This window comes from Acanthochromis polyacanthus, chromosome 2, assembly GCF_021347895.1.
Source record: "Acanthochromis polyacanthus isolate Apoly-LR-REF ecotype Palm Island chromosome 2, KAUST_Apoly_ChrSc, whole genome shotgun sequence".
In the NCBI taxonomy this organism is placed as follows: Eukaryota; Metazoa; Chordata; class Actinopteri; family Pomacentridae; genus Acanthochromis; species Acanthochromis polyacanthus.
Genome location: NC_067114.1, coordinates 11407736 through 11420986, shown reverse-complemented (window position 1 = coordinate 11420986; position 13251 = coordinate 11407736). Strand labels below are relative to the sequence as shown.

At 36.5% G+C, this 13251-nt stretch overlaps 1 long non-coding RNA gene across 1 annotated transcript; it reads left to right on the top strand.

Annotated features, from left to right (window-relative positions):
* The first annotated feature begins 7343 nt into the window (after positions 1 to 7343).
* LOC127531271 (uncharacterized) lies at positions 7344 to 9642 on the top strand. Its single transcript, XR_007938223.1, has 5 exons — positions 7344 to 7375; positions 7686 to 7735; positions 7856 to 7921; positions 8380 to 8496; positions 9142 to 9642. It is a non-coding gene; the product is annotated as an uncharacterized LOC127531271 (long non-coding RNA).
* Positions 9643 to 13251: the final 3609 nt, after the last annotated feature.

Sequence of the window (13251 nt, the reverse complement as noted above, 5' to 3'; positions counted from 1 at the left end):
CTTCTATTCTGTGTCACAAACAAGAACAGGTGAAATACAAGAGTGTGTCATTTGTTCATACAGACCTGAACTACAAAAAGAGAGTTGGAACAGGATGTGTTGTCATCATCTGACTTTATTTATCTGACCATTTTCTGGATATTTTACAAGAAAACTGATTGTTCAGTTGTTGATGTTTATGCATGCCATTTTCTGTTGATTCTTTTTGTTTGCCTTTCAGCTTGCATCATATAACTGCCAGTGCTCACAATAGTGACCTCTCACTTCTGTTTGTTGCTCTGAGTTATTTTCTGTTTCTTCCTGTGTGACCCGACAATCTGCATCTTGCAGCCACATCACACTTCATCTCAGAGGCTGAGGTCAATGTGTGCCCATTATATATGACTTTTTGCTGTAAAATGCTCCATGTAAATACGGCGGTACGAGGATAGACGGACCAGGCTTTGGTGGCATTGCTTTACCAATAAGAAGTAGTTCAAATGAAAGTATTTGAATGCATGTGGTGCATTTAGCCTCACTACGTGGAGAGCTTTTTGCAGGAAAAGTGTGAAATGTAACCACAGAGGTGAATATGTGTGTACGAGTTGTACACTATGAATGCCCTCCATCGACCCCAAGCTCCTCCTGCTGACTGTGATGCAGTTTATTATTGTGTTGCTTCATTCACAAGCAACCTCTGAATGCAAATTGAGCATAAATGTAGTTCGGAAGGCAGTTTAGCTGCACAGGAACATCATTTCTTTGACATTTTTGATGAAATCTATGTGATGTGAATTGAATTATTTTGCTCTCATGTTGCCAATAGTGATGATATTTCCTAATCAGAGCTGAAAATCTGATTAGGAAACATCAGGGAGGATGGTAGAGGAACAAAATATTGTAGTTCTTAAGAGGACTTATTGATGAGGAGGTCAATACTAGAACTGCACCCATGAAGCCGAGACTCTTGAGCTTCCAGGAGTTGCAAGCTGCGCTCCAGAACTTGGCAAACTAACAAGTTCCATTCCCAACACACATATGCCCAGATACGTCACTTCAGACTGTAGTGCAAATGTGAAGACAGAAAGGACAGAACAGGAGCATTCTTTTAAAGGAGCAGAGGAGGTTAATGATGAGAAATGGTATCATGCACTGCTGCATGAGAAACTATCAAAGCTTCGTGATGGAGCAGTTAATACTACCAGAGAAGCTGCATACGCCAGTCAGAACCGCTCTGAATGATGACTCATGGCACTTTGGCACTTACTAAAGGTTTTTCCTTACGTCTGAATTCTCGCTTGTGTTGTACGTCGCTTTGGACAAAAGCGTCCGCTAAATGAAATTGTAGAATTGTAGAACTGTGGGCTTGGCAGTAAACAAATGCTACATTTTTACAAAAAAATGCATATTTCACAACTATTCACTTGAGTTTTGTTAACATTGGCAACAATAAAGTACCTAACCCCCCTAAAATTTTCTCAATGGATTTAGACGATTCACAGAAATGTTCAAATTTAAAATTAAATCGGCGTAAATCCGCGGATCCACGGTTAGCAACTTGCTAAATGCTCAGATATAAAGGATATCTAGAACATATCTACAGTATCTAAACACTTTGTGATGCATATGCTGTTAAAAACAGCCTTGGTGGGATAATTGTATCTGAACATTTCTGAACATGCAGAAAGATCCCAGGCCCAAGCCGGGATTTGAAACGGGGATCTTCTTGCTGCAAGGCGAAAGTGCTAACCAGTAATCTGCTGTCCACCACTTCACTTCATTCGAATTGTTCATATGAATTTTTTATCACATGTCTGTGTTATGTTACAATATTAAATCTGTGGTCACCTCAGACACCAGCCACCGTTAAATGGTTGTATTTTACATATTTATTTTCAAGACTCAGTAAGGAATTGACAAACTTGAGCCTTCTGGAGCTTTAAACTCCTACCATTAGTTATAAACTCCTTTAAAAACATAAAATAAAATAAATGTATGTCTTAATTCTTCACACATTTTGAGTATTTATTCTGATAATGTCAAAGAACTGCTTGTATAACTTAAACAAAAGCAAAAAAAAATTGGTTGCAAGCACATTTTAAAAGCAGCAATAAAATGAACCAAGTTTGTTGTTTTTCAAAAACATTCTAGAATTTTTAAAGAGGTGAAATTCTGTGAAACTCTTCAGTTCGATGAGGACTTCTTGGGAGAAAGATCACAGCATTTAGTGAAGAGATCAAACAACTACCACGATGTTCTCCTGTGTCGGAAAACGCAGAAAGGTTAGTATCTGATTCTCTGCTGTTATTATTATTATTGTTATTCACTGTTCATTTGATTTCATGGATTGAGATGATTTCCACAGAAATGTGACAATCTTCATGTGTTTGTTGATATTTTTCTGTTTATCAGTTAGGTATGTGTCTGTGACATTTCCTCACAAGTGATTTTCTATCTGTTTAACAGGAAAAAGTTAATAATCAGGATGTCCCTGAGTGTCCAACCACCACAGGCTCAAGTCCTGCTGAGGCAAAACCCAAAAAGACCTGGTGGTTTGGCAGATGGCTCTGTCATGTTAAGGTACATTTTACTCATTATTTCTTCTACAATTTACTGTTATTTTCCACATTTCTCTGTTTTGTTAGTTCAGATAATGGCTAAAATCATAGAAAAAATATATGTATATATTTTCATCTTATTTTTTGAATGGTTCAGTATCCTATAATTTTTTTCAAACTTGATCAAAATATCTGGTGTTTTTGCTGCCAGATTTTGCCATTTTTTAGGTTTAACAAAGCTAAATATGTCAAATAATAACCAGTGAACAAACAATGTAGTATGTTGTCTGTCTCGGCTCTCTTTAACAGTTATTTTTTTGCATTTGTATCCAGCAGCAAACCAGCAATCGAGTGATTCCACTCAATGAAGACACGGACGAGATGTATGAAATTCTTTCTCTTTCTGTTCCCTTTTGAATTAATTGAACACATTATATTGGTGTTATTTCCATTTTGTTCACTCCATGCAGTACAATTATAGCTGTGTTTCCTTTTATCAACAGTGTTGACACCGGCTGCAAGGATGTGTCACTGAAAATCCCGGTCTTTGAGACGGCCGTAGCAGAAAGGTATGAAATTCTTTTACTGTCTGTTGCTGTTTGAAACTGATCATTTCAGGTGGCTGTTTTTCCACCATCTCAGATTTTGTTCAGAGTTGATTTAATTGTCAGTTTAAACTAAGTTCTGTGAAATATGTTGACTAACATAACAGCTTACTAGCACTAGAAAATGTATTATTTTCTGTCTAAAAGACGACCTAGCTGACTCTAGGTGAAGCTAATTAATAGAATATTTTTGAGGACAGAATATTTTACAGATGTTAGTTTTGGGTCCCAAATAACAAATAAGTAAATTTTGAATAAAATGTGAGAGTTCAGCAAAATGTTTCCTGAATTCTGACTGATCTGACACAGACTGACAGTGAACATATTAAAGATTTACTTTTACTTGATCAAAGCAGCAAAGGTCCAGTCATATTTGCAGGATCATGAAGTCAACTAAAATCTGTGTTTCCCTTTATTACCAGCGTCAACATAAAGGACCAGGAGGTTTCACCCGCCACCACCACTGCAGGGACGACGGCGGTGATGACTGAGAAGAAGAAGGAACCATGGTGGCGCCGGTTTTGTCGTGTTTCCTTCAAGTATGTTTCACATGGCTAAATGTTGCAAGTATTATCACTGAACATCTGTTAAAGTAACATGTGGAGTCTGAATGTGGGAACGGGAATGTGGGAAGCTAGGGGAACTGAGAAATTACAAAAATAATGAGCTAAAATATTATGTATAATATTCAAAATATTAATAAAAAATGTTCTATATAATTACTAAAAAAAATATCAAAAATATATATATATATATATATAAATATTAGTCTAAAATATTGTTTATAATTATCAAACTATTTACCAAAAATATCAAATATAAAAATCTGAATATTAATATAAATTTTACATATAATAATCTCAACATCAATGTAAAAGTGTATATATAAAAATCTAAATAGTTTTCTAAAATTTCTATATAATAAGCTAAATATTAATCCAAAATTGTATAAATAAAATGTAAACTGATTTAATACAAAATTTTAAAAAACTGTTAAATTGAAAAATCCACCATAAAAACATCAAATTCTCACAATTTAATTTCACAGAATATTAAGTGGCTGTTATCAACATTTTTCTGTCATTGTATGAAAACAATGTCAGCAACTTAACATGTTTCCTCTTTCTAACATGTTTTTATTCTCTCTTTTTTCCTAGGTAGTGTCAATAGCTCTGTGTCTGTCTGTCTCTGTCTGAGTGTCCGTGTGTCCGTCCGAGTGTCCGTCCGAGTGTCACGGAAAAGTGTCCGAGTGTTTGTGTCTCTCTGTGTGTGTCTCTGTGTCTCTGTGTCTCTGTGTCTCTGTCTCTCTCTCTCTCTCTCTCTCTCTCTCTCTCTCTCTCTCTCTCTCTCTCTCTCTCTCTCCCTCTCTCCCTCTATCCCTCTCTCCCCGGCCGGCCAGCAGCAGATGGGTCCCCCCACATGAGTCTGGTTCTGCTCAAGGTTTTTCTTCCCTGTTAAAAGGGTTCTTTCCTTGCCACTGTCGCCTTCAGGCTTGCTCTGTGGGGGTTCAGGCCATAGGGGTTCTCTCAAGCTTTTTGACACAATCTGAACTGCAATTGGCGCTATGTAAATAAAATTGCATTAAACTGAACTGAATGTACTTTTGATCGTTTCTTGAATAAGTGTATAAAAATTTGACATCAAGATGTGTTCATGTATTCATGAAACTTGACTGACAACTTCTATTCTGTGTCACAAACAAGAACAGGTGAAATACAAGAGTGTGTCATTTGTTCATACAGACCTGAACTACAAAAAGAGAGTTGGAACAGGATGTGTTGTCATCATCTGACTTTATTTATCTGACCATTTTCTGGATATTTTACAAGAAAACTGATTGTTCAGTTGTTGATGTTATGCATGCCATTTTCTGTTGATTCTTTTGTTTGCCTTTCAGCTTGCATCATATAACTGTCAGTGCTCACAATAGTGACCTCTCACTTCTGTTTGTTGCTCTGAGTTATTTTCTGTTTCTTCCTGTGTGACCCGACAATCTGCATCTTGCAGCCACATCACACTTCATCTCAGAGGCTGAGGTCAATGTGTGCCCATTATATATGACTTTTTGCTGTAAAATGCTCCATGTAAATACGGCGGTACGAGGATAGACGGACCAGGCTTTGGTGGCATTGCTTTACCAATAAGAAGTAGTTCAAATGAAAGTATTTGAATGCATGTGGTGCATTTAGCCTCACTACGTGGAGAGCTTTTTGCAGGAAAAGTGTGAAATGTAACCACAGAGGTGAATATGTGTGTACGAGTTGTACACTATGAATGCCCTCCATCGACCCCAAGCTCCTCCTGCTGACTGTGATGCAGTTTATTATTGTGTTGCTTCATTCACAAGCAACCTCTGAATGCAAATTGAGCATAAATGTAGTTCGGAAGGCAGTTTAGCTGCACAGGAACATCATTTCTTTGACATTTTTGATGAAATCTATGTGATGTGAATTGAATTATTTTGCTCTCATGTTGCCAATAGTGATGATATTTCCTAATCAGAGCTGAAAATCTGATTAGGAAACATCAGGGAGGATGGTAGAGGAACAAAATATTGTAGTTCTTAAGAGGACTTATTGATGAGGAGGTCAATACTAGAACTGCACCCATGAAGCCGAGACTCTTGAGCTTCCAGGAGTTGCAAGCTGCGCTCCAGAACTTGGCAAACTAACAAGTTCCATTCCCAACACACATATGCCCAGATACGTCACTTCAGACTGTAGTGCAAATGTGAAGACAGAAAGGACAGAACAGGAGCATTCTTTTAAAGGAGCAGAGGAGGTTAATGATGAGAAATGGTATCATGCACTGCTGCATGAGAAACTATCAAAGCTTCGTGATGGAGCAGTTAATACTACCAGAGAAGCTGCATACGCCAGTCAGAACCGCTCTGAATGATGACTCATGGCACTTTGGCACTTACTAAAGGTTTTTCCTTACGTCTGAATTCTCGCTTGTGTTGTACGTCGCTTTGGACAAAAGCGTCCGCTAAATGAAATTGTAGAATTGTAGAACTGTGGGCTTGGCAGTAAACAAATGCTACATTTTTACAAAAAAATGCATATTTCACAACTATTCACTTGAGTTTTGTTAACATTGGCAACAATAAAGTACCTAACCCCCCTAAAATTTTCTCAATGGATTTAGACGATTCACAGAAATGTTCAAATTTGAAATTAAATCGGCGTAAATCCGCGGATCCACGGTTAGCAACTTGCTAAATGCTCAGATATAAAGGATATCTAGAACATATCTACAGTATCTAAACACTTTGTGATGCATATGCTGTTAAAAACAGCCTTGGTGGATAATTGTATCTGAACATTTCTGAACATGCAGAAAGATCCCAGGCCCAAGCCGGGATTTGAAACGGGGATCTTCTTGCTGCAAGGCGAAAGTGCTAACCAGTAATCTGCTGTCCACCACTTCACTTCATTCGAATTGTTCATATGAATTTTTTATCACATGTCTGTGTTATGTTACAATATTAAATCTGTGGTCACCTCAGACACCAGCCACCGTTAAATGGTTGTATTTTACATATTTATTTTCAAGACTCAGTAAGGAATTGACAAACTTGAGCCTTCTGGAGCTTTAAACTCCTACCATTAGTTATAAACTCCTTTAAAAACATAAAATAAAATAAATGTATGTCTTAATTCTTCACACATTTTGAGTATTTATTCTGATAATGTCAAAGAACTGCTTGTATAACTTAAACAAAAGCAAAAAAAAATTGGTTGCAAGCACATTTTAAAAGCAGCAATAAATGAACCAAGTTTGTTGTTTTTCAAAAACATTCTAGAATTTTTAAAGAGGTGAAATTCTGTGAAACTCTTCAGTTCGATGAGGACTTCTTGGGAGAAAGATCACAGCATTTAGTGAAGAGATCAAACAACTACCACGATGTTCTCCTGTGTCGGAAAACGCAGAAAGGTTAGTATCTGATTCTCTGCTGTTATTATTATTATTGTTATTCACTGTTCATTTGATTTCATGGATTGAGATGATTTCCACAGAAATGTGACAATCTTCATGTGTTTGTTGATATTTTTCTGTTTATCAGTTAGGTATGTGTCTGTGACATTTCCTCACAAGTGATTTTCTATCTGTTTAACAGGAAAAAGTTAATAATCAGGATGTCCCTGAGTGTCCAACCACCACAGGCTCAAGTCCTGCTGAGGCAAAACCCAAAAGACCTGGTGGTTTGGCAGATGGCTCTGTCATGTTAAGGTACATTTTACTCATTATTTCTTCTACAATTTACTGTTATTTTCCACATTTCTCTGTTTTGTTAGTTCAGATAATGGCTAAAATCATAGAAAAAATATATGTATATATTTTCATCTTATTTTTTGAATGGTTCAGTATCCTATAATTTTTTTCAAACTTGATCAAAATATCTGGTGTTTTGCTGCCAGATTTTGCCATTTTTTAGGTTTAACAAAGCTAAATATGTCAAATAATAACCAGTGAACAAACAATGTAGTATGTTGTCTGTCTCGGCTCTCTTTAACAGTTATTTTTTTGTATTTGTATCCAGCAGCAAACCAGCAATCGAGTGATTCCACTCAATGAAGACACGGACGAGATGTATGAAATTCTTTCTCTTTCTGTTCCCTTTTGAATTAATTGAACGCATTATATTGGTGTTATTTCCATTTTGTTCACTCCATGCAGTACAATTATAGCTGTGTTTCCTTTTATCAACAGTGTTGACACCGGCTGCAAGGATGTGTCACTGAAAATCCCGGTCTTTGAGACGGCCGTAGCAGAAAGGTATGAAATTCTTTTACTGTCTGTTGCTGTTTGAAACTGATCATTTCAGGTGGCTGTTTTTCCACCATCTCAGATTTTGTTCAGAGTTGATTTAATTGTCAGTTTAAACTAAGTTCTGTGAAATATGTTGACTAACATAACAGCTTACTAGCACTAGAAAATGTATTATTTTCTGTCTAAAAGACGACCTAGCTGACTCTAGGTGAAGCTAATTAATAGAATATTTTTGAGGACAGAATATTTTACAGATGTTAGTTTTGGGTCCCAAATAACAAATAAGTAAATTTTGAATAAAATGTGAGAGCTCAGCAAAATGTTTCCTGAATTCTGACTGATCTGACACAGACTGACAGTGAACATATTAAAGATTTACTTTTACTTGATCAAAGCAGCAAAGGTCCAGTCATATTTGCAGGATCATGAAGTCAACTAAAATCTGTGTTTCCCTTTATTACCAGCGTCAACATAAAGGACCAGGAGGTTTCACCCGCCACCACCACTGCAGGGACGACGGCGGTGATGACTGAGAAGAAGAAGGAACCATGGTGGCGCCGGTTTTGTCGTGTTTCCTTCAAGTATGTTTCACATGGCTAAATGTTGCAAGTATTATCACTGAACATCTGTTAAAGTAACATGTGGAGTCTGAATGTGGAACGGGAATGAGGGAAGCTAGGGGAACTGAGAAATTACAAAAATAATGAGCTAAAATATTATGTATAATATTCAAAATATTAATAAAAAATGTTCTATATAATTACTAAAAAAACTATCAAAAAGATATATATATATATATATATAATATATATATAATATATATATATAATATTAGTCTAAAATATTGTTTATAATTATTAAACTATTTACCAAAAATATCAAATACAAAAATCTGAATATTAATATAAATTTTTACATATAATAATCTCAACATCAATGTAAAAGTGTATATATAAAAATCTAAATAGTTTTCTAAAATTTTCTATATAATAAGCTAAATATTAATCCAAAATTGTATAAATAAAATGTAAACTGATTTAATACAAAATTTTAAAAAACTGTTAAATTGAAAAATCCACCATAAAAACATCAAATTCTCACAATTTAATTTCACAGAATATTAAGTGGCTGTTATCAACATTTTTCTGTCATTGTATGAAAACAATGTCAGCAACTTAACATGTTTCCTCTTTCTAACATGTTTTTTATTCTCTCTTTTTTCCTAGGTAGTGTCAATAGCTCTGTGTCTGTCTGTCTCTGTCTGAGTGTCCGTGTGTCCGTCCGAGTGTCCGTCCGTGTGTCCGTCCGAGTGTCACGGAAAAGTGTCCGAGTGTTTGTGTCTCTCTGTGTGTGTCTCTGTGTCTCTGTGTCTCTGTGTCTCTGTCTCTCTCTCTCTCTCTCTCTCTCTCTCTCTCTCTCTCTCTCTCTCTCTCTCTCTCTCTCTCCCTCTCTCCCTCTATCCCTCTCTCCCCGGCCGGCCAGCAGCAGATGGGTCCCCCCACATGAGTCTGGTTCTGCTCAAGGTTTTTCTTCCCTGTTAAAAGGGTTCTTTCCTTGCCACTGTCGCCTTCAGGCTTGCTCTGTGGGGGTTCAGGCCATAGGGGTTCTCTCAAGCTTTTTGACACAATCTGAACTGCAATTGGCGCTATGTAAATAAAATTGCATTAAACTGAACTGAATGTACTTTTGATCGTTTCTTGAATAAGTGTATAAAAATTTGACATCAAGATGTGTTCATGTATTCATGAAACTTGACTGACAACTTCTATTCTGTGTCACAAACAAGAACAGGTGAAATACAAGAGTGTGTCATTTGTTCATACAGACCTGAACTACAAAAAGAGAGTTGGAACAGGATGTGTTGTCATCATCTGACTTTATTTATCTGACCATTTTCTGGATATTTTACAAGAAAACTGATTGTTCAGTTGTTGATGTTTATGCATGCCATTTTCTGTTGATTCTTTTTGTTTGCCTTTCAGCTTGCATCATATAACTGCCAGTGCTCACAATAGTGACCTCTCACTTCTGTTTGTTGCTCTGAGTTATTTTCTGTTTCTTCCTGTGTGACCCGACAATCTGCATCTTGCAGCCACATCACACTTCATCTCAGAGGCTGAGGTCAATGTGTGCCCATTATATATGACTTTTTGCTGTAAAATGCTCCATGTAAATACGGCGGTACGAGGATAGACGGACCAGGCTTTGGTGCATTGCTTTACCAATAAGAAGTAGTTCAAATGAAAGTATCTGAATGCAGTGGTGCATTTAGCCTCACTACGTGGAGAGCTTTTTGCAGGAAAAGTGGTGAAATGTAACCACAGAGGTGAATATGTGTGTACGAGTTGTACACTATGAATGCCCTCCATCGACCCCAAGCTCCTCCTGCTGACTGTGATGCAGTTTATTATTGTGTTGCTTCATTCACAAGCAACCTCTGAATGCAAAATTTGAGCATAAATGTAGTTCGGAAGGCAGTTTAGCTGCACAGGAACAATCATTTCTTTGACATTTTTGATGAAATCTATGTGATGTGAATTGAATTATTTTGCTCTCATGTTGCCAATAGTGATGATATTTCCTAATCAGAGCTGAAAATCTGATTAGGAAACATCAGGGAGGATGGTAGAGGAACAAAATATTGTAGTTCTTAAGAGGACTTATTGATGAGGAGGTCAATACTAGAACTGCACCCATGAAGCCGAGACTCTTGAGCTTCCAGGAGTTGCAAGCTGCGCTCCAGAACTTGGCAAACTAACAAGTTCCATTCCCAACACACATATGCCCAGATACGTCACTTCAGACTGTAGTGCAAATGTGAAGACAGAAAGGACAGAACAGGAGCATTCTTTTAAAGGAGCAGAGGAGGTTAATGATGAGAAATGGTATCATGCACTGCTGCATGAGAAACTATCAAAGCTTCGTGATGGAGCAGTTAATACTACCAGAGAAGCTGCATACGCCAGTCAGAACCGCTCTGAATGATGACTCATGGCACTTTGGCACTTACTAAAGGTTTTTCCTTACGTCTGAATTCTCGCTTGTGTTGTACGTCGCTTTGGACAAAAGCGTCCGCTAAATGAAATTGTAGAATTGTAGAACTGTGGGCTTGGCAGTAAACAAATGCTACATTTTTACAAAAAAATGCATATTTCACAACTATTCACTTGAGTTTTGTTAACATTGGCAACAATAAAGTACCTAACCCCCCTAAAATTTTCTCAATGGATTTAGACGATTCACAGAAATGTTCAAATTTGAAATTAAATCGGCGTAAATCCGCGGATCCACGGTTAGCAACTTGCTAAATGCTCAGATATAAAGGATATCTAGAACATATCTACAGTATCTAAACACTTTGTGATGCATATGCTGTTAAAAACAGCCTTGGTGGGATAATTGTATCTGAACATTTCTGAACATGCAGAAAGATCCCAGGCCCAAGCCGGGATTTGAAACGGGGATCTTCTTGCTGCAAGGCGAAAGTGCTAACCAGTAATCTGCTGTCCACCACTTCACTTCATTCGAATTGTTCATATGAATTTTTTCACATGTCTGTGTTATGTTACAATATTAAATCTGTGGTCACCTCAGACACCAGCCACCGTTAAATGGTTGTATTTTACATATTTATTTTCAAGACTCAGTAAGGAATTGACAAACTTGAGCCTTCTGGAGCTTTAAACTCCTACCATTAGTTATAAACTCCTTTAAAAACATAAAATAAAATAAATGTATGTCTTAATTCTTCACACATTTTGAGTATTTATTCTGATAATGTCAAAGAACTGCTTGTATAACTTAAACAAAAGCAAAAAAAAATTGGTTGCAAGCACATTTTAAAAGCAGCAATAAAATGAACCAAGTTTGTTGTTTTTCAAAAACATTCTAGAATTTTTAAAGAGGTGAAATTCTGTGAAACTCTTCAGTTCGATGAGGACTTCTTGGGAGAAAGATCACAGCATTTAGTGAAGAGATCAAACAACTACCACGATGTTCTCCTGTGTCGGAAAACGCAGAAAGGTTAGTATCTGATTCTCTGCTGTTATTATTATTATTGTTATTCACTGTTCATTTGATTTCATGGATTGAGATGATTTCCACAGAAATGTGACAATCTTCATGTGTTTGTTGATATTTTTCTGTTTATCAGTTAGGTATGTGTCTGTGACATTTCCTCACAAGTGATTTTCTATCTGTTTAACAGGAAAAAGTTAATAATCAGGATGTCCCTGAGTGTCCAACCACCACAGGCTCAAGTCCTGCTGAGGCAAAACCCAAAAAGACCTGGTGGTTTGGCAGATGGCTCTGTCATGTTAAGGTACATTTTACTCATTATTTCTTCTACAATTTACTGTTATTTTCCACATTTCTCTGTTTTGTTAGTTCAGATAATGGCTAAAATCATAGAAAAAATATATGTATATATTTTCATCTTATTTTTTGAATGGTTCAGTATCCTATAATTTTTTTCAAACTTGATCAAAATATCTGGTGTTTTTGCTGCCAGATTTTGCCATTTTTTAGGTTTAACAAAGCTAAATATGTCAAATAATAACCAGTGAACAAACAATGTAGTATGTTGTCTGTCTCGGCTCTCTTTAACAGTTATTTTTTTGTATTTGTATCCAGCAGCAAACCAGCAATCGAGTGATTCCACTCAATGAAGACACGGACGAGATGTATGAAATTCTTTCTCTTTCTGTTCCCTTTTGAATTAATTGAACGCATTATATTGGTGTTATTTCCATTTGTTCACTCCATGCAGTACAATTATAGCTGTGTTTCCTTTTATCAACAGTGTTGACACCGGCTGCAAGGATGTGTCACTGAAAATCCCGGTCTTTGAGACGGCCGTAGCAGAAAGGTATGAAATTCTTTTACTGTCTGTTGCTGTTTGAAACTGATCATTTCAGGTGGCTGTTTTTCCACCATCTCAGATTTTGTTCAGAGTTGATTTAATTGTCAGTTTAAACTAAGTTCTGTGAAATATGTTGACTAACATAACAGCTTACTAGCACTAGAAAATGTATTATTTTCTGTCTAAAAGACGACCTAGCTGACTCTAGGTGAAGCTAATTAATAGAATATTTTTGAGGACAGAATATTTTACAGATGTTAGTTTTGGGTCCCAAATAACAAATAAGTAAATTTTGAATAAAATGTGAGAGTCAGCAAAATGTTTCCTGAATTCTGACTGATCTGACACAGACTGACAGTGAACATATTAAAGATTTACTTTTACTTGATCAAAGCAGCAAAGGTCCAGTCATATTTGCAGGATCATGAAGTCAACTAAAATCTGTGTTTCCCTTTATTACCAGCGTCAACATAAA